General features: G+C 42.7%; 1 protein-coding gene across 1 annotated transcript in view; it reads right to left on the reverse strand.

The window, feature by feature from the left end:
* Positions 1-21,682, reverse strand: part of zmiz1a (zinc finger, MIZ-type containing 1a) — a 116,489-nt gene that overhangs the window by 70,654 nt on the left and 24,153 nt on the right. The window contains exon 2 of the mRNA XM_088304676.1: positions 15,377-15,466. The gene's annotated coding sequence lies outside the window, so the exon portion shown is untranslated. The remainder of the gene's footprint in view (positions 1-15,376; positions 15,467-21,682) is intronic.

Genomic DNA, 21,682 nt, shown 5'->3' on the forward strand with positions numbered 1-21,682 from the left:
TTCGGCCCCGGCTGCTCAACTCGTGCCAGTTCAAACCAAGAATGAAGGAAAAGAGAATTTGCGTTGTGAAGCCAGAGCGAGAGAGAGGGAAATGCTCGTTTTGAAAATATTCTCAAAGCACTTTGACTTTTTCTACAAAATAGATTGTATACTCAAGAAGGAAGTTGCTCACCAATGGACTTGAATTGTATAAGTCACGTTACCATAGCGATATAAGAAGCAAGTAAGGTCCAGTGCTTTGGACGGAGCTATTCTGCATGTTCCCAGCAACCGCTAACCACTCCGTGTTGGACCAGAACAGGTCTTGCAAAACTTTGTCCAACAGATGAAATAACACGCCCAGATTCTTCAACCAATTTTTGGAGGGTTTTTGTTTTGATATATCAGCCAGATTATCATTTATTGAAGGAGATGGCGATCCCGCTGTTTAGCAGAAAAAAAATTCCGTGAACCGATTAATCGGATAATTGATTTAAAGAAAAATATAGTATGATGAATAAAATTACTTTTTGTTTGGTCTAAAAACTTGTAATGAAAAAAATCAATTACAGGTAGAATATCTGACTGTTTTACAATAATTTGTATTTGTTGGAATTTGCAACAGAGGGAAAAGATAAAGATGGCCTTTATTAGTCCCACAATGGGGAAATTTGCAAAAGTGGGATTAAATGGCAGATATATTTTTTGGGGGAGGAGTTTAAATGTCATTATCTTTGTCTTATGTTGTAATGTGTTAGTGTTAAATATTTTTAAAAAAAATGGCAAAAAGCAGCAGATTTTTTGCCAATTTGCTAATATCGACCGATTCAATCGGCCGGTTGATCAATCAGTCAGGTGCTTCATATCAAGCTGTTTTCATTAACAAACAAATACCCCCGCTTGCCACCACCAGTTGGTTTCTGCACTCCAAACCTCGCTCTTGCTCAAAATAAAATGAGGTTGAGACTCAGCTCGCCCATGACACAACTAACGACGAGCACTACAGAAAATGGACGCATGGTTAGGTTATCGTTTTTCATGGCTTTGTTGAGCTGAAAAATGTCATGACATTTTATCTTAGAGGACAAATATGTCTACATAATTTAAAAAAATGGGGGAAAAAATGGAAAAAAAAACAATTCCCTGTTATGAGTAATGAGACATTGTGATTTTCTTGTGGTATTGTCAAAGTGCCCATTTGAAAATGATCAACACTTAGAAATAAACTGTTGCTTCCTGGAAATTAATGGCTTAGGGCCCGAATATATTAAAAAGTGTCGCTCGGAGGTCAGCAAACATGGTGCAGCAGCACTTAGCTGTTATGCTGCACGGAAATTCAATAATCTCCACGTGTAAATTCTATTAAATCCAGATTAATAAAAAAAAAAAACGTTTTTCGCCCCCCTTACTATGATTTTGGTCTTTTTGAGCTTTTCTATGATCAATATTTCCAAAATCAAGCCCTTCAATGCATTTTATTGGAGTAAATTTAGTCAACTACTTTTTCTTTCTCTACTTATTTCGCCATCAAGTGTCCTATTTTGCCTTGAAATATAGCCTTAAAATGTTGTTTTGTGAAGCACCTTGAATTACTTTGTGTATGAAATACGCTCTGGAAATAAAGCCGCCTTGCCTTGCAAGTGAGAGAAATCATTAACATGATTTGTGTCTTCACACAGACAAATTCAATAATGACATATAATTAAAATGTGTTCTTTCTCAAGCGTCTTTTCAACCGGCAGGAGTCAGTACCAAAGAAGCCGAACCATGACAATGGCAATGACATCACGCAAATTTGGAACGCGGCAGTTCAATTTATAAAAACAGTAAATATTTGTACGAAAACGTCTCGAGGCCGTGAATATTCATCCAACGAAGAACAGAAAGTACGTCACCCTTGAGTCGCATCTTTTACACATTGGACCCTGATTGATCACACAGGTGACAAAGCCTTGGCGGAGGTCCGCGCACTCGTTAGCCTCGGAAACGTCCTCGGCGACGAGCGTGGCGCCGTCGGGCCTTTGCACCCGCGCGCACCGAAGGGGAAACTCGGCACCGGCATGACTCAGCACGGAGGAATGCGTCGATGGTTATGTCTCCTGCTCTCCCTCCCTCCCGAAGTGGGCAGGTCTCTTCGCACTCAGTAATTATCAAGGTTATTTTCTCCAGAAGGCCAAATCCCCGTTTATGGGCAGGAGCGTGTGTCACGGGGCTCTCGGCGGCTTCGCGGTGACCAAATCGCGCCGTTTGTCCCCGCTTGGGAAACATTTTCGCTCTCGGCGTGGCGAGCTCACGCAACGTTGTTCTTTGCAAAACCGCCGAAACAAAAGATTGGCACGCGGCGAGGAGAAAAGTTAATATTCAAGCAGGCCGTCCAATAAAAAACGTGCCCTTAAATAAACAGAACTTGGACTGGATTGCGACGCGCCATTTATTTATCGCAGACGTGACGATAGTGATAGAGTTCAACTTTTACAACTTTGGTTCGACAGTGTTGTAAAAAAAAAAAAACGTTTCATAGTTTTCTCCTCTTATTAGTTCAATTCAATCGCTTTACCAGAGCCAGACCCTCCGGAGAATTGCAACTTGGGCTTGCTGAGCACATTTCCTTCTGGCAAGCATCGCAGGAGGAAGTGCAACTATGAAGGGTCAGTGGTTAACAAGGTGTGTGAGCAAAAAAAAAAAAAAAAAAAGACAAACGAGAAAAAGCAAAGCAACAAGCAAGGTATTGTAGCCGTTAATTAGAGGCAAACAGAAGGCAACTTTGTCTCACGAACGGCATACAGACGAAGCTTGTCCTCGTGTTACAGAGCAAACAAAAGCCCGGAGCGAACTTGACTTGAGCGCTAAAGTAAATTTGCGTAACAAACTGTTGGCCGGGGTCAGCGGTGCAAACATTACACACGCACGCACACTAAAATGGCTTGCGTCCTACATAAAGGCTGCTTCCTCTGCGTTTCGTCGCACGGGCCGGCCTTTGTTAGTGTGCGGAAATGCCTCCAGAGGGAATGAAAATACTGGCAAGTCCCTGCAGCTCATTCTGGAGAGAGAGAGAGGGGGGGGGGGGGGCAGAGAGAGAGAGAGCAAAAAAAAAGAGAGAGAGACAGGGAGTGAGAGAGAGAGAGAGAGAGAGACAGAGAGAGAGAGTGAGAGAGAGAGAGAGATAGAGAGAGGGGGGAGGAAGAGAGAGAGACAGAGAGAGAGAGAGAGAGAGAGAGAGAGAGAGAGAGAGTGAGAGAGAGAGAGGGAGAGAGAGAGCGAGAGAGGGAGACAGAGAGAGAGAGAGAGAGCGAGAGAGGGACAGATAGAGAGAGAGAGAGAGAGAGGGACAGATAGAGAGAGAGAGAGAGAGAGAGAGAGAGAGAGAGCAGGTCCTGCAGCTGCAATATCACACACACACCCCCACGCGCACGTATCCGTATGCCAAGTGGCCGTGTAGGTGGAGCGCTCAGGTTACGTACAGAGATAACCGTGTTAACCCAAAGAACATAAACACGGGTGTGCGGTTACAAGGCTGTCAGGGGAAACCAACGCTGGCAGCTCACAATCTAAAGTTGGACTAATGTTGCCATGGTTGCCGCTAAATTACAGCCGGCGTTACCGTGCACACCACAACTGTTACACACTTTGAGGAAGCGCACTCCAACTTGTTGTGGATGTGTGTGAGAGTGTAGGTGTGTATGTGTGTGCGTGCGGTTGGGAGATTCCCTGAAGCAGATGTCACGGAAGGTAAAGTGAATTGGAATCGGAAGTGGATCAAATTATCCATTGTGGGTTGGACGCGTACCAGGCAATCGTTTTGCAAAAGCATTTTGCGGGACATCTTATTTCTCCCTGACATGACCGGGCATGTTTTTTTTTTTTTTTTAAATGATATACAAAGAATTATGTGACTAGTCTGACGCCTGAATGGGTTGCAGTTGGAATTCAAATATCCATCAACCACAATGTAAGCGTTGGATTGGCTAGTTTACTGCTTCAACAGGCTTTTGAACAAATAAGAGAATCTAACAAATGCGCACCGACAACTCGGGTGCCTTCGACACTCGTTAGTTTGCTCCCTAAACGGGTTGCTGCAGAAATTGTGAAAGCCAACAAAAGCCAAAAAAAAAAAATGGATCTTTGCCGTATTAAGCCGTCCACGGTAGCCAACAAGCACCCATGATATATCTTCAACTTTGGTCTCATTGTCATTGGCTAGTTTGCCGCCTAAACAGGTTGCAGAGCCGCAACGCCGAAGAGTGCGTGCCACGTGTTAAACATCATATCCTCGAAATGCCTTTCATGCATCAACGCCGATACTAAATGCCGTTGCATCGGCGAAGAACTTGCTGGCTCGACGTTAGCGCCGTTCACAAAGTAGAAAACGCCGTCCTTTTTTTTTTTTTAAAGAAAGTGCTAAAGAGTCGTCGGGTCTGATTTTGATTTCCAATGAAGTGCATTTTTTGAAAAGCCAATGTCCTTAGCTCTTTGGATTGCAGCATTTGCTCCTTTTTCAACATTCCATTACCTCACACTGTGACCATCTTGGCCACGAGCACATGTTTGTGATCTAGACGACGGCACTCCAGAAACAGATGATTGCAATCAAACAGTCAACGGCAGGCAGACACTTGAAGCCAAAAAAAAAATTTAAAAAATGGTTGAAATGAGTGCAAAAGAGACACGGTAACATTTGTTCCAAATACAGCCAAGCTAATCTTTTCGTACTCCTAAGAAGTGCGCCGCGCAGCTAATTAGAACATGGTAAGACGATAAAAACAAATTTGCGCTCAACCCACGGCGCCACCCACACTGACTTTGAGTTGACCCGGGAAATGTAAAACACCAAGTTTTCTTTTTCCTTAATATTTCATGTCATTTGTACCTCCGCCTGCGCACAACTGACAGACTCATCCGCCCACCGCCGAGTCGTTTAGCGCAACCACCAAATACTCCGCATAATATGAACCAGAACGCCAACTGCTCAGAGTTGAGGAGATGAAAAATAATTAACACAATGGGGGTGTTAAACTGCACATGAGTTTTCATCTGGTTCATGTTTATTTATTGAACGCAGCAGTTTTATTCCTCAAAAAATAATAGTCCACCTTATACATTCCAAAAGGATTGTTTAAAAAAATAAGTCAGATTTAAGATACATTTTTTTTTACAGATTTTTTTTTCTGAGCTTGTTACAAATCTTTTATCCGGCATGTGCTATGATGTCATGTTATGTAATATGTCAAATTGTAATTACATCACATCGTGTATTTGTCCATCATTGCAAAAAAAAAAAAAATAAATAAAAAAATCTCTTCTCAATGGCTTTGCCTGGAAAAATCAAATAAATAAAAGAAAAGAAAACTAATCATAAAAAAATGGTTTATTGGGAAAGTCGACGAGAATCTACCGGAAGACGTGTCATCGTTATGGATGCAATCGCATTCTGCGAATAAATTTAAAGGGAATTTGTTTACGATCCGTTTAGTTTCCACCACATAATTTATCAGCGTTGGTGCTGCTGATTTCATTAGCAATGGAGATTAACTCAATTCAGAAGCTAACTATTTAATGTCAATGATTGAACATTAGCATCTACGAACTAAGCTAGCAAGTGTTTGGTTGTTTGTTTTTTCCCCCTGATGGAATATTTTGAGTAAAAAAAAAAAAAAAATGGATCTTTGACGTCTTTAGCCGTCAATGGTAATAAACGAGTAAATTGGAGCGGAGTGGCCACGAGTTGCGGAAATACGCTGAGTGAGGAAACATTCAGCGTGATGATCGTTGAACGACAAGAAGAGTTTGACAAAAGTCGCGATTCGAATTGATATCTGAAATAATCTCTTTCCACGCGGTAAAGGTGACCAAACGGCATCTGACGAGAGCGGCTTGCGATGATGAAGGCAACAGCGCAGAGATGCATTCCAGACAGCTGCTCGAGTTTCTCTCCCTGTCACTGTCACTGTCACACGCACACACACACACACACATACGCCGACACTCGCAAAAAACACACACTGCCGCTCTTGGTTTGAACCAGCGACAGCAAGCACCCAGCGATGACATGAGGAGTGTCTCTGGCAGGCGGCACTAAACAGAAATATCTGCTCTGACAGTCGCTCGTCCACATGCACGTGGTGTGCACGCAGCTGTCACTGAACTTGCCAACCTTCCTTCCCTTTTAGTCGTTCCTTTTCAGCAATACGCACGATGGGCAAAGATGAGTTTGGAAATTCTTCAGGTATTTGCGTGTCTAAGCTTGGGAAAGGTCATTTTTGGTCTTGGACGGGAAGAGTTTAATTGGGAACAAGTTGATGTTAAGCATATCAAAGTCTTTCTAGTACAAAATGAGACCGTTTGTTTGTTAAAGTTAGCTTTATTTAGTTTTTACAGCAAGTTTGTTAGTATTTATTTTTTTCCAAAAGGTTTCCTTTTAGTTTTGATTTTATTAGTTTTAGTCTTAGTTTTTTTTTTTAATATATGGAGTGTTTGTCAAGTGCAAGATTTTCTTAAAAAAAAAAAAGAAAAAAAGTGCACAAATTGTTGTGCAATAAAATTAAACAACTGACCTTCCTTATTCTGTTTGGACGTACAGCATTTTGAAATTACAACACAGAAAATTAACCCGAAAGTTCATGTATGATATTGATATTAAATGAGATTTTCATTCAAATAAGATTTTGTTTTTGTTATTTTTATAATCATGTGATTTTTTTAAATATTTTTAATTTTATACAATTTTCTCCTTTTTTTTTTTTTTTAAGTTATTTTGTGAGCTTTCATTAACTATCATAATCTTGGTCAGGAAACTTTTTAACATTTTTTTTTTAATTTGATGATACAAGGACCGCGAAGTTGACCAATTATATTAGAAACGAGACAGCAAGAATATGGCAGCGAGGTGGAAACTGTAAAGTATAAAACTGCATCATTAACTCATTTACTACCATTGACGGCTAAAGACGTCAAAGATCTTTTTTTTTTTCTTACTTGTCTGATAGTGAGTTAAGAGATAAGCCACAGCACCAGGTGACGTTAACCCATCCCTCGGAACCTGAACAAATCGTACCTTTTGCACGGACAATATAATAGCGAGTAAAGCAGAGTCAAGCACGGTGAGTCCGCTGTCGTGGATTATATCGAATGGAGCCCAATCAACATTGAAGCTATTGTGCTCGTCTGAGTTTGGCCGGCGGCCAGTGAGTAGTGTGTATGCCGAAGTATGAATCACGTCGAATTGGGATGGAGGCCAACTGTTGAGTATGCACCCCCCCCCCCCAACTTGACCAACGTTGGCCTTACGCAGGCTTAGCTCCTTGCTGCTTTCATTTGGCCGCTCTTTTGTTGCCACTTTCTTTCTTCTCACGCGAGAATCTGCTCTCTCGCTCACTCTCTCTGTCTGCTTAGCGCTCTCTCCATCTCGCCAGCCACAGCCGTTCTCAATTAGGAGGGTCAGGGAGAATAACTGGGGCTCCGGTATCTGAAGCTTGGAAGATCAGCGGCGGAAAGGAAACCGCTGCTGAGAGGCGCTGGGCCGCAGAGTACTGCGGGAGTGTGGGTGTGTGTGTGTGTGTGTGTGTGTGTGTGTGTGTGTGCACTCGCAGTGGAGAGAGCGAATGTGCGCTGCATAAATCTACTCTGCGTCAACAAGTTGTCGGTGAACTCTGACCTCGATATTTAAAGAGACTTGAACACGGCGAAACTGCTAACGTTGCGACTGGCGCGATTCGCCATTTAAAAAATGGTTAGCTTTAAAAAAAAAAAAAAAAAATTCTTTTTTTTCTATTTTTTATTTTTTTTTTTTTTTAAATCTATCCGAATTATATGGATGTAATTCGCACACACAGCCTACACAGTCTTAGCCGTTTTTAATTGCTTTTGTTTCGACGGTCCCCTACGAGAGGAAAGGAGGAGCAGCGGGCGGCACTTTGCAGGACACATTTGCAGGTGTCACCTTTCAAAATGAGAAACCGGAGCTGCGTGAAAATTCTAACACTCGCGCAGGCGCGCATACACAACACGTTCAGACACACTATTCACTTCTCAATGAGCCGCCACACCTGACAACACAACTGTGAATGGCATGAAATAAATCGTTTTACATATCTTACTTTTGACTCATGAAAAAAAAAAAAAAAAAAAAGAGATGATCGCCGGACACTTTTTTTTAGGTTAACCTGCACGAGGGAATTATATTAAGACTGAAGTTACAAGAGCGGCAAAGTAGAGTTGCACCTCCACTTACGAGTGACTTAACTCACATCTTTGGCGATACGAGCGGCTGACGAAATGGTGACAGTAAACTTGAGAACAAGCGACAGTTGTTTGCTTTAAGATGTTTACTGCCATTCCGTGTTGATGTTTAAACATAAAACAAAGAAATTTACTCGACCATTTCACCAAACAACATAATGTGAAAGTCTGCTAGCTTAATGCTAACATGCAAAGCAAAACTAGTAGTAGTTTTTACTTTTTAAAGCAGATTTCCAATGAAATATTTAATATTATTAATATTATATAATATTCATTTGTTTTAAATTATTTGAATTTTCTGACCGATAACAATATTCCACTCTTTGAGTACTCATAAACATCGAGTGCAGATTGCACTAGTAGTTTTGCAAACTAAAATTTAATTTAACACAAAACATCGTGAACAAAACCTTTCTTTCAGATGCAGACGCCAAGAAGGATTTACTCAGTGTAGGCTGGGCGATACGGCTGTAAACGATATCGCGATACCAGTATGTCATATTGGGCGATAGCGATATCTGTTGAAGTTTTTTTTTTTTTTTTTTTTGCTATTGAAAATATGATAGCAAAAAAGGGCTGAATTCCAATTCGGTTTATTTTAAAATATAACATTGAACCTTCAAAATGAGGTCAAAACAACAATGTTCAGAAAAGATTAAATACGCTCTTATTGAAACCAAATTTGCAAAGTACTTTGCAAACAATTGCAATGAATCTCTTCTCACATCAACGCTGCAAATAAATAAAAGTGGAACAAATTATTTGAAAATGTGGATTTTGTAAACAAATCAAAGCAAAATTAAGGTTGTCTGAACGTTTGGAATATGAAACAGTCATTTATAGCAATAAAAAAAATGCCCAAAAATATTTCTCACAATGATCATTCTGTTTTATTTTATTAGACCGATAATTTATTGATACCATTTTTTATCGATATTGAACACCTGACTAGCACGATACATATTGATATCGAATTATCGCCCCATCGCGAATTAAAAAAATTGCTTTACCTTAAGTATCAGCGGCCGGTATCGGCAGCCTCCACCAGTACCCGATACCTAAAACTAAAATTTGCTTGCGCCTCGAGTCGCCAACATCACTCGCCGGCAAATAATCTCATGAAAAACAATTTGCAGCTCTCGGGAGTGGCGAGCGTCTCACATCTGTTTGTGGAGTAGCGTGGAGGGTCCTGAATAGCGAGCTCTCCGCATTCGGCGCCAGAAAGAGCAATCAAGCTCGGCTTCCGTCAAGCCATTGTGACGCCGGCGCTGGCGGCGCACGTGCTGGATAATCTATGCAAATAGGCCACAGATGGACAAGGACGCATCTAATAGAAGAGCATATGGGCTGCTCTTTTCGAAACAATAATTCCTACGTCTCTCCGCGTTCTCTCGTGTCTGTCGCCGTTGGAAGCGAGCGCGCTTGTGGAATTATTCAAAACGAGCGCTGCGCATTTTCTTTGTTTAGCTCCTTGAATGGCGCGTCGGAAACGGAGCGTTCAGCCAACCCAACCCCCGTTCTCCCGCTGCTGCTCGGCGAATCCCCCGGCCGCCGCATCGGAGGAACGTCCCGGGCGTTGTGAGAAGCCATTAATGAGTGCGCGGCGTGGCGTGTTGTGATGCACGGCTGCGTATTGCAGCCGTTCATCAGGCCCGCCAGACACTTGACAGGAGGACGGCCAACAGGTTGTGTAATCGTATAACACAACCATGTCAGGCCTGCCGCCACTCTGTGTCCCATTCAGGCCTCTAATGTTGTTTTCCTGCCAGTAATTGATGACGCCAAACAGAGTGCGGGTGATGGATGACATCACAGAGCCGCCGCCGCCGCCGCCGCCGCAATGATGCCGGTGTGAGATTCTGATTACAGAGGGAACCTCTTTGGCTGAATACCATCCGGTTGATTGCAGATTTCTTGGCATTTGCAAACAAATTTCTTTCCCATAGGAAATAATGGAAATCGAAATAATCCGCTTCAGGGTCAAACTGTCGGCATCGTAATATCTGGATTAACCGGACTGGTTTAAGATTTGAAGACTTTTTTTTTCTAATTTTCTTAAGGGGGTCATCATATGGAAAATTGAAATGAAATTGAAATGCCATTCATCCGTTCCGGCCACACAAAATATATATTTTTTTTTAACATTTTTTGATAAAGGATACAAAATTGTACTGTGTTTAGTAAAAACTATGGACAATTTAAAAAAAAAGATATTATTGTATTAATTTAATTCATGAATTTAATCATTTAATAATTGCGATCATTTTGCAATTAGGTATATTTTCCCAAAAAGAAACAATAAATTCATCGGATTCCTCATGCATAAATGCTGATGCTAAAATAAAGACAAATGAACCACGTTTGTTTATCTACTTGGAGTCGTAAACTTCCGAACCACTTTGGCGCGCAGTCTTTTAAGCAATCATAACAACTTCGCAAAATGAATTCCAAACAAGCGTGGCGTAAACACGTCGGTAAATCCTCAATGAGATTACGACGTAATCCAAACGACTGCGGTTTTATCACTTTAGTTTTTTTCATGTTTCATCAAATAAATCTATAAACATGTGGACTGCACTAAACAATTCCGGACACTTTATAAAAACATTCTTTCAAGCAGCGGCCCGATTACGCCGTTTGTCACGTCAAAACCAACAGGTAAGCAGAGCTGCATTGGATTCTGTTTAATGCCCAGATTATCGTTGGCTACCGATCACACGCACAGGTGTGTTTAACGTCGACTGCCTCCAAGAGTTCAAACGCTCGAGTCTTTATGGGCGCTCACGATCCAGGCCTGCTGTCGCTCAAACACTTGCCAGCGAGTTTCACGATTTGTCCTTCCTCCCCGATTTTGATCCATCTCAATACAAAACAATGGCTTCAATGAAATCACGTCGTTTAAAATAACAAGCGCGTGTTTGTTTTCCCCACGTTCGGCTCGCGTCCCGTTTCATTTGGGCGCCTTGCGTTAGGAACGCGACATAAATAAATAACATCGCCATCCAAAAGTGTGCTGAGTGCAACGAGACAAATCCACCACAGCACCCTCTTGATTTGAAGCCGACACAAAAAAAAAAAAAAGTCCTAACGCGCACTGAAAATACCTCCCGACGCCGAGGAATGTTCCAACTCCCGTGCAGCACGAGCGGCGGGGCGGGGGGGGGGGGGGGGGTAAAAGGTGTCCCCGAGGCAAGAGTTCGACATTGTTCTCCACGGCAAATATCCTCACACAACCTGCTCCACTCTGTCTGTCTCTTAAGCTGGAGACGAGAATACAATGTTCCCTCTCATCCTCCCACTCGCACCGTTTTCTACCTCTGTGAGGCGGCCAGCTTGTGTTTGTGAGAAATGCGCTGCGAGACGACGATAACCACAATGACTATCGCGGCGAGGATAAAAATACACCTCCTGGCATCCAAGTCATCTTTCGCTGTGAGAGCCCCGAGGCACATTTCCTTGAATTTTGCCTAATTCTATCATTGGTGCAGATATGTGGCCGACCATTCGCTTACCTGGGGGATAAAAAAAAAGCAAGAGGGGGAACTGATGCAAGAGGATGCAGGCTGCGCCGACTCTCGAAACAACTTTGATATCCTTTTCTTCCATGGTAAACAAAGAACTTAAAATGACGAAACTACGGTCTTGGATACACAAGCGACATCCCCAATAAGACATTTTGAATATTTTATACTCACTACATTTGGCACACCAAAGAGAAGAGTGTTGTTAACAAGCCTGGCAAATTGAAATGGTTAAAATAAATAAAAATCACCAAGTTTAAAGGAGGTGTGGGCAAACTACGGCCCGGGGGCCACATGCGGCCCGTTGAACGTTTAATCCCGCCGATATTGAAAAAAAATTAAATGAATGAATCTGGTTCAGGTTTTATTTTCTGAATACTGTGGTTTTTCAAAGACAGATATGTTGTTGGAATGCTTTTGTTCACTTTCATTGAAAATTAAATGTTTTTTTTCTCAGATGAGGTGAGGTTACGAAAAAAACTCCATCCATCTGCTACTGGTCTGGACCCTCTGTCAATTTTTATTTTATCTTAAAAAAAATAAATAATAAAAAAAAAATGTAAAAAGTTCAACAACTACTTTTGTTCAAATTTAGTAATCAATTTGATTTTACTTAATTTCCTTGATAGATCAAGGGGGCGGAGGATATTTTTTTTAATAAATAGAAATATTTAGAATGTTTATTATATTAAACCGTTAAAATATTTATTATTATTATTATTATTATTATTTACCATGATTATAAAATAATAATTTTTGTCCAATTTTGTCTGAATGTTCTGAGCTCTTGTTTTCAAGCCAGTGTCACATTAACCAAAATAACCGTGCCCAGAGGAGCTTCGTCTTAACATTGACGCAGTTCAATTTATCAACAAGTACTCACGTTCGGCTTCTTTTCTCAGCAAACAAATTGAGATGAAACAACTCTCCAAAAACTACGCGCAAATGTGTCCAATGCTTCAAGATGCAACAAGCCTCCGAATTGATTCTCATCCTCATTTTACCGCTCCTCTCATGTCATCCTTGCCACAATGTCACCATGACATCTTCCAACCCGCGTTAAAGTGATTGACAAACGCAGCAGAAAGTCGACCCTTTGCACCTCTCTAAAGCGTCTGCTACCTCAACAGCCCCCCCGACAAGGTTGCGTCCTTGTTTTCCGACAACCTAGCGTGTTAAAAACGTCCGCGTTGATTTATTTCCAAAAAGCGTTAGCCCGACGCGCAGACCCGTCGGCCCGCCTCGGCGGCCTCGCAACCGCCGCGGTGTTCTCGCGTGGACAAGTGGGTGCTAACATTCAAAACGCATCCGATTAAAGCTGCAGGGGAGGAGCTACTCTCCAAACGGCAAAAGTCTGTAACATGTTTGCAGCCATGATAGGCCCTTTTCTAAACAAATTAATCCTGCGCTGCTCCACATTACTCATCCCGAGCGAGCTGTCTGGACCGTTTCCGCTTCAGTTGCGCGCTTGCTTGATGGCGCGGCGCGTTATGATGAGGAAAGGGGACGGAACATTTTGTGAATATAGAGTGACTGTAGCAAGCAAAAAAAAAAAAAAAAAAGTTGTCTCCGCGCACTTTCATAAGCGTGTCACATTCTGCGGGCTGAGTCGCTCTCTTCATTGCACCGGGCTTACAACTCGCTTTGTGTGTGTGTGTTAAACCAGTCGCTTTCCATGCTCTGACGTCCGTGTGCTAATCGCTTTGGCTGATCCCTGCTAGTGGCGCATGTGTGGAGGTACAGCGTGTGCGTCTGGCTGCATGCGCAAAAAAAAAAAAAAAAAAGCACGAGCGTGTATGCGTGCGCGTGCGTGAGGCAGATGTTTCCCGTGTGGTGGTATTGCTCACCGCACACACACCAAGGAAGATTAACCGGCTCTTTGACTTATTTATTTGCTGCCTGAATCCCACCTAACCCACGCGCCTCAATCCTCATCCTTAATCCTGAGTAGCAAACTAGAATGCAGGGGAGGGAAAAGCAATATGGCACTAGATGATAGATAACTTTTAAAAAAAAAAAAAAGTGCCGGTCCAGGCCGGTGAGGACAATTGTACATGCAGCAGCAACGAGAAGATAATCCACAGTCAGAAAAAGTCCACGATATGCTTGAGGACGAGCGTGCAAGCAGGGTTGCGGTGTGGTACAATTATTCAAATGTGATTGTTTGTTAATTATTATTCACGAATGCAGCAACCTTGAACAACAGAAATAAGAATAATAATAAGGAATACAATTTAAAATTAAATAATATATAAATAATAATATGTTAAATTATTTTTATTTAATTGTTTTTTTTAATTAAATTAAATAATACAAATTAAAAGATTCATAAATAATAAATGGGAATAATCTATGGATTCTGAAAAAAAACACACAATGAAGAGATTGTTCATTTCATTTTGGGTCAGATTGAAATTTTGCAAACTTTCAAATGTGTCCACCAATTTTGACTGCAAATTTTTCCTTCTGTGTCGTATGAACAGAAAAAAGATGAATCGGCTCCCGATCAGGAGGCGACTCCTTTCGTTCACTTCAAAGAACCGTCTCTCGGAACTTTATCGTCGGCAACCAAACGATACGTCGCGACAATCTACACGTGTCCAGCAGTTACTGTAATGCTGTCCTTCCATGAAAGTTTTGAATCATATCTGCTACCTTGCTTCACAGACGTAAACAACAAAGAAATCATTCGTATTTTAAAAACCCACACCGTCCAAAAAGTCGAAAGAAAGTTTTATGTTGTGCAATGTAAGTACGGTATCATTTAGTGCCGCAAACAATTATTTTAATAATCGATTAATCTGTCGATTAATCGACAAATCTGTATTCATGATAATGGCCATTTGATATAATTGAAATTAGCAGAAATAATTTGGAGAGTCGACAAAAAAACATCCAGGTATGTGCGTATGAAGAATGTGATTCCTCCTTTCCGAAATTATTCATGTTAACCGCCACCGTGTACAATCGAAATAAACTGGCAGGAAAGTCTCAGTGATGCCATTTTGTATAATATCGTGGGCAAGACATGAGAGTGAGTGTTCAATTTAATTTGATTTTTATAGGCCTTAATCACAAACGTCTCAAAGGGGCTTCGTTGAATTCTGCAGCCAGCTAAGAGGTGACCTAATGAAGTATTTCCTCAATTAATACGATTCCCCGTTCAAGAGTTTGGATTAATCCACTCATGAATGGCCAAAATGTGGCATTTTTCGAGGAATAAGCGTCTGTGGCGTATTTCTCCTTGTGTGTTCACTGTGCTGACACAGGCCACTGGCTTCTCGGCAGGGACTGACTGGCTGGCTTTTATTTATTTCTTTCTTTCTTTTTTTTTTTCTGGCCAGAGCCAAACAGGATCCTGCACAGCTCCTCATAAACAGCAGCTGCTCAGTCCCTCCCCGGCTGGCAGCCCAGGAGGGTCCAATCAAAAGCAGCCACATTGCTCCCTCACTTTGCCTTTGCGTGCCAACTCTGCTCAGAGAGTTCGAGGGGGGAAGAGAAGAAGGCAAAAAAAAACGGCAAGACGAAAGAGAGAGCAAGAGAGAGAGAGAGAGAGCGAGCGAGCGAGAGGGACAGGAAAGTGTGCACAATCCCCCCCCCCCAACCCCCCGCCTGCATAAGAATCTTGAGTGATCTCTGACCTTGTCGGTGCTGCCGCTGCACCCTCCCTGCCCCGACCCCTCATGTATTCCTCGCGCGGTCCTTCGCTGAGCCGTCCTCAAGTGGCCGATCTGAAGGAGAAGAAAACGGCGTTTAATGGAAAGCCCGCTTCAGACACGAGGACGCAAAAAAAAATGCGGCATGCTGTTGAAAAATGTATACGACGGGAAGCCGTCGGGGATTTGTCCATACGGTCCCGCGTTTACGTTGGGCCTCACAATGACATGCATGTACTTCATATAGAGTGGACGTACTGTATATGGCAGTCGTGTCGCCCCCCCCCCCGCACGGAGGAACAATGCCCTTCCTAAAGGTTATCAGCAGCCTCAGTCAACCTCATCCCGAGTCCATTACACACCAAATTCGCAGCTTAGCCTCTCCTCGCTTGCTCCTTTTTTTTCCCCGACTGATCCAGCATCTGTTTCAACCTGCATCATGCAAATGACTTCATTCAATCACCGCACAAGCGGGAATATCAGCGCATATCATCAGAGGACCAGGAGGATAGCGTTTTACTACTTTCCCTTTGAACGATGACAAGCTTTTCATTTTGGAACCCGGTTTCAATTCAAGATTTTGTTGAATTTGCTGTAGTGCAAAAAGCAACGCGGGTTTTAGATGAGGGTTGAAAGCCAGAATAAAGGTTTGAAAGTCAATTTTAGCATAGGGTTACAATCGATTAATCGACAACTACTTTAACTCATTCACTTCCAGCCAATTGAAAAAAATATATATTTTTGACGTCTTTAGCCGTCAATGGCAGTCAATGAGTTAATAATCGAGTAATCGATTAATCGACAACTACTTTAATCGTTTTGAGCCATCGTTGAACCTAAAAGTATTCAAATGCTTGCAGTTCTTCATGAAAACAGACTGATTATGATGTTTAGGATGTTTCATCAAATTAACATCAATCCCTTCTTGTGATCAAACTGTCGTTAGGCTTTCAAGACAATCTTTGAAATGAGGGTTTCGAACCAGGAAGAGAGCTTTGAGAAAAGGTTGGGCTTCCGTCAAAAATGAAGCTTTCCAACCGGGAGGCCTCCAGGACAATACTTTCATTTCAATTTCAATTGCTTTCAGTATCGCTGGCTAGTATCGGCATCCTTAACGAGTACTCGATGCCTTGAAATGAAACCGGTATCGGCACCCATCTGGTGTTAATGTAAACTTGTTTTGCAGTTCTCAACATATACATCCTCACACTTTCTTGTTGAGTCCATCTTAGCGGGGGATCGGGGGGGGGCCCTCAGTGTAGGAGGAGGTGTTTGGAAGGTTGGACCAAAAGCGGGGGCGGCTTAAGGGAGGGGCAGCATAAATATAAAGGGAGGCGAGCAGGTGTCACAGACAAATGTGATTTACAGGGTCTGTGTTCCATACAGCGCTGACACGTAAGCCTATTAGGCTGATATTACTCGCCTATAACATGCACCGCTGGACAACCTTAAAAATGTGTGCGCAGGGACACGGATTATAATAGCCACCCGATGTTAAATTGGACAAACATCAAGTGCATTTGTTATAGTCACCCGAGGTGATTCAATCGAAGGTGCTTGCTTTAAGAAACGATTCCAGCAGGGATGGGCACTTGACCCCCGACGTCCGGCTGCAACCTGGTTAGCGGTCCGGCCTTATTCATAAAAAAAAAAATTGTCATCATCGTTTGTGTAAGAAGAGATGTGAGAAAGCAGCGTGCCTGTTATTTCCTTATTCAGACCTCACGGAACTGCTACTGCGGTATACCATTACAAGGTGGGGGGCAATACCCCGATCACTAGAACAGTCATCAGCTGGCTAATTTACTATTCAAATCTGCCGACCTTACTATGCTGGCACAAAGGCCGAACTAAAATCAACCCTTGTTCATTTTTAAATTTGTCAACCCCGACACCCCGCCCAAAAAATGGCTGTCCAGCCTGGCCTGAGAAAATTTCTCGCACTTGAGGAATTAATGGCGATCCAAATGAACCCGTTCCAAAAATAGACTTTCAAGAGAACGACACGAGTCCACCTAACAGTCAGCGAACGCCACTTGCCGAGTGATGAGAATAGCCGTCGTTTGTTAGCGTGTCACGTTGTAATGCACGTTGAATGCGGCGTGCTTTTCAAAGTTTCCTGCCCCAAAGCCCCAAACCAAAACAATTACGAGCGCTACTGAAACCCCACCAAGGATGTTGTGTTTGTTATTGGGGAGACACTTTGGGGAGCGTTGGCCAAGCAAGACACCATAAAAGTGAAGTGTGCTTCCGGATAAAAGTGTTGATCTGGGACTGTTTTTTTCATTTTTATTAACACTTTTATATGTTCTTTGCTTTTTTCAGCGGCGGGGTAATGCATGAATATTAATGTCGGGCCATTGCAGGAGATATGTCTGAAGGCGCTGATCCAAATAACGCTTATTTGGTCTCTCTGCTCTACTGAGTGCCCTTCTACTTGTAATTGGGTGCGATGAGTGGAAGTCAAACACCGGAATTCACCAATTCGAGGTCTCCATTGGAATAGATGCCCTGCCTCAATTATTCACTTGGAACATTTTCCACTTAAAGCGAATGTTGTTCAATCGGACTTTGATAGACGGCTGAGCCCCATTTTAATGCCGCCGCTAACACAAACAGCAGCACATCACAGAAAAAACATTTTTTTAAGTGTAGAGTCAGTTGCATGTTTATTCATATAAATTATATTATTCATAAAAATTGAGTAACAAAATCAGCACAATTATTTTAACCGCAGGATATTGTCAAAAGGAATGCATGAGGAGTTCCAGTCTAACGGGCGCCAAATTGTTTTTTTTTGTTTTTTTTCAAATGCACCCCAAAAATATATAATATTAGAAAAAATACTAAATTGTATGATGATTAAAAATATTGGAAAATGTAAAACTATTACGGAAAAATGAGAAAAAAATATTTTTATATTTTAAAATAATAATTTTAAAATGTTGGGAAAAATTATTTCAATCATGGAAAATTAAAAAAAAAATTTTTTTAATTATTATTATTATTAGTAGTAGTAGTAGTATTTACAAAAAAAATAATTACTGGATGAAAAGACAATTGAGAAAATGACAAAATATTGGATGAAAAATACAAAAAAATGTAAAACTTCATTTCAGAGCACCTTAACATAAGTCAGAACCGGATCGTGAAATAACCAAAGACACTTTAAGACAGCAACAAGCGTCATTCTATTTGTGCTTGCTGGTGTGACTCCACATCTTAAACGACACGCGCACACCCCCACACACTCAGCCATAATGTATACACCTCATCGCTCTCGGAGGAGAAACGGCCTATAAAAGCCGACCTCATCTCCTTAAAGCGGGCGCGGCTGTCCCTTGGCGTCTTAACACAACTACTCATCAAGTGTTAAAGCAGAGCGAGAGAAGAGAGAGGAGGGGGATAAAAATCAATGCCCCCCCCCCCCCCCCCCCCCCCCAACACGGCCAACACCAGTCGATGATGTTCGGCGTAGGAGCCAGACACTGCAGCAAAAAGCAAAAGACGGAAGGCAAAAGTCCATCTCGGCCTGAGCCGGCTCGGTTAATATGTGTCATTGATTACCTCCATGCAAATAGAAGACCTCGACAAAGCACAGAGTGTGATTTAAAGCACGCCGGGTCGCAAATCGATTGGCTGCGCGAGCCCGAGGAGCCGTTTCCCTCTTGCCGGGATGAAACACTTGACTGGGAGCTGCAAGATTCTTATCGGGGGAGGGATAGCAGTTGACCAAAAACAAACCGGTGCCGCCTCCTTCACGCTGCCGCTCTCCGATATCGTTGTCATCTCTTATTTCCGTCGCCTCCACTTAAATGCCATCAGTCAGAAACTGCATTTGATTCAAACGGGTCATTTGGAATAGAAAAAAAAAAAGCGAGTCGTCGTTTGAAGGAGAGAAAATGAGGTCTCCGGCTTTCCTGGGCTCTTGGGAGCAGCCCTGCACGGCGCACGCACACACTGACGCAAGTCCGACGCCAATCTCGGAGCCTCATCGCGCCGAAACAATATTTGCCTTGTTGGCCCGCCGCCCGCGTTCTCGGCTTTAAAGAGAGAAAGGAAAACACGCAGCACTGAGAAGGTGGAGGCGGCCCACGCCGGGCGGCCTTGTCAGCGTGCGGGAAACGTCGGCAAGGTAATTACGACAACGCCGCGCTCCCTCGGCGCCGACGCACTGATTCGGTTTCGGAGCACTTTGCCTTGCTAAAATCTCCCCGAGGACGGCATCTGATACGATTACAAAGAGTTGTTTGGCGAGCGGCGGAGTGGCCTCTCTTCTCCAGGTCTTTGCTCTCGCTCCCTTTACGATGGTTGCAAGATTCGGGAAGAGAAACGCCGTGACATAAAACAACCTCGCCCTGCGTCGCCATCTGTTGTTTTGCGCTCGGCTGCAACGCTCGCTTTTCGCGGGAGTTGGCGGCCAAAGCCCTGACGTGAATAGAAAAATGTTCTGGACGCCTCAGTGAAAAAGCGGAGAACTTCCGACATTTACGCAAAAGCGACCAAACTTGATTTGGGGTTAATCAGAGGCACTTTAATTGGCGGCAGGTGTGCAGTAACGCCCATTTAAGAGTTTTTTTAATTTGATTTGTTAAAGTTGACTGTGGCCACAAGATCCAAAATGGGTCATTTGAACAGGGGTGTGTAAACTTTTTATATCCACTGTATATAGGCAGTCAACTGTGATTGGTGAACCAACAGGCGTGTGCGTGCGTGTGTGTGTGTGTGTGTGTATATATATATATATATATTTATAAATAAATAAAGGATGGCATGACAAAAATGAATGAGAAGAAAAGGACTGTTCGGATATTTGGACATCACTTGAGCAAAAAAAAAATCAAAGCATGAAAGTCACTTTTATGTATTCAAGATATACTTTAACAAAATATGTTTTTCAGTTTTTGGGTCCAAATGAGGTGATGTGGGTGAAAATAACCCACGTTTCTATTTTTGATGATTAAAAAAAAAATGGAATAGAGGTAAAAAAAAAAAAAACTTTTTGTGATGGATGAATAGAGTTCAATCTTTCATTTGTTATTTCCTGTGTTTACATTTCATAACAAAAAAAACAATATTCTGTGAGCCTTTTTTAAATGGCTGGCATTGAAAGAATTAATAAATAGCAACTATCATGCCTTAACGAGACCTCCATCGTTTGTTAATCTTGATCTTTTTGATCGTCTGAGCAAAAAATATCTACTCGCGGCAAACTCGGCAACTTCCAATCACAGCAAACGCCGAGTCACGAAATGGTTCGTTTCTGTTCGGTTTCTACACAAACGTTTGGTGCTTATTAGGTGAGGTCTTCCTCTGCCTGGTTTGTAAACGGGGCGGCCTTGCCGGGAAACAATATATCTTTCCATCGCGACCGTTATCATCCGAGACGAGCCCAGTTGACCCCGTGATTACCTCGGCGGCGTGGCATTTTCCCTCGGCCGACCGACCCCGGGAAGAAGCCAGCGCGCCGCTCCGCAACAAGCGCTCGGCTGTCGACATAGTGAAGACATTTAAGATAATCCCGGAGATGTCTCTGTGTTTCCCGAGATTGCATCTTCAAAGGGAACGTCGGCTCGCTACCTCCACTTGAAAGGGAGAGAGACGAGCAGCGCCCTTGTTGTGAAGGAGGGGCAGGATAGCACAAGAATGTAATCGTGCTTTTGGACGGACGTGCGTGGGGTGTGTGTGTGTGTGTGTGTTTCTGTCCTGGTTAGTGAAGCTGGTGGGAGGAAATGAAGGAGGGGGGGCGAGGGAAACTTGTTTTGACTCCAGATGTGGGGGGGGGGAGCACCTGTTGGCCGTGCCGACACTCACCTGTGCGACCTGACGAAAAGCTGTAAATCACACACAGGTCATGTGTAGCCCGCCCCAGACTTTTACAATGTTTGCTTTGTTGTCATGGTCAGCGTTAGCGGGTAAAGTACACAGGTGTCAGGAATTCCATCCCGGAATGACTAACCGAGCTACCTTGCTGTTTGAACATGGAAAAAAAAAAACGGAACACTTCCCGTGAGGAGGTGAGTCGGAATCAGGCGTTATTACAGAGTTGTAACGATTACTTACTTATTAATCGACAACTAATCAACTATTGATACGTTTTGACAATCGATTTATTGTTTAGAAATTTTCAGCCTCTCCGAACTGAAACAATGTCCTAGTTTTGAATAAAGAGAAATTCAAACATTAATTTTTTCCGATTAATCGATAAATTGGCAAAATAATCAGCAGAATGATCGATTATTAGGGTCTCTCTCTCTCTCTCTCTCTCTCTCTCTCTCTCTCTCTCTCTCT

The sequence above is a fragment of the Idiotropiscis lumnitzeri genome, chromosome 9, assembly GCF_059441095.1.
Source record: "Idiotropiscis lumnitzeri isolate Australia: NSW breed Sydney's pygmy pipehorse chromosome 9, RoL_Ilum_1.0, whole genome shotgun sequence".
Lineage (NCBI taxonomy): Eukaryota > Metazoa > Chordata > Actinopteri > Syngnathiformes > Syngnathidae > Idiotropiscis > Idiotropiscis lumnitzeri.